Here is an 813-nt window from a genome sequence, read left to right as displayed (position 1 = left end):
GTATATTTATATATATATGTATATATAGCAGGTTATACTCTATACACATATATATGCACATATATTCCCATATGGTCTAGCGGTTAGGATTCCTGGTTTTCACCCAGGCGGCCCGGGTTCAACTCCCGGTATGGGAATTATGAGTTTCCTTAATTTCCCCTGGGGAACTCCCGAGGCATTAATGAAGTTCTGTCAGTCTATATTGCATTGCAATATATAACACAATACATTCAGCAGTGTTCCTTCCTCCTCCATCTTGGTTTAATTTGTTTTATTCTTGGATCTTGTTTTATCCAAATGTTTCTGTATCCTCCTGAATCCTATCTTTTCTCAAGTTCAATATATTTTCTTATTTTCTATTTTATTCCTTTACTATTTTTTATCAGCTCTTCTTGTCATTGAATCTTCCCGTACTGCCAACTACATTAATCCTAAATTCTTCTTCCAACAACCAAAGGATCTAAAGTCCACACAAAAAAAAACTCCTGACGATAAAACTGTCTCCGTTTGTTTACTCGACTCCGTGATGAGACGTTCGGGTCTGGCTCAGATAATCAGGTTCATTATCTGCAGTAGTAGCAGCCTTGTTAGAGCAGCTGACTCTCCAGCTTTATATGGAATCAGTCTCCACCAGGAAGGAGCTAATAACGTCTGTGGAGCACGTACAGCATGGAAGCAATTACACCAAAAAAAAAAAGAAAAGAAAAGAGAAAAGAAACAGTTACTCACCAGCTCGTAGTTCGTCGCTGGAACACAGGATGAAGACACCTGGGAAGACGAGAGACAGAGACAATTTAATCGATTTGTATTTTT

General features: G+C 38.4%; 1 non-coding gene across 1 annotated transcript; it reads left to right on the top strand.

Annotated features, from left to right (window-relative positions):
• The first annotated feature begins 65 nt into the window (after positions 1 to 65).
• Positions 66 to 137, top strand: trnae-uuc (transfer RNA glutamic acid (anticodon UUC)). The gene has a single exon. It is a non-coding gene; the product is annotated as a tRNA-Glu (tRNA).
• Positions 138 to 813: the final 676 nt, after the last annotated feature.

Source organism: Cynoglossus semilaevis, unplaced genomic scaffold (genome assembly GCF_000523025.1).
Source record: "Cynoglossus semilaevis isolate Cse_v1.0 unplaced genomic scaffold, Cse_v1.0 scaffold4784, whole genome shotgun sequence".
NCBI lineage: Eukaryota > Metazoa > Chordata > Actinopteri > Pleuronectiformes > Cynoglossidae > Cynoglossus > Cynoglossus semilaevis.
This window is presented reverse-complemented; position numbering and strand designations above follow the sequence as displayed.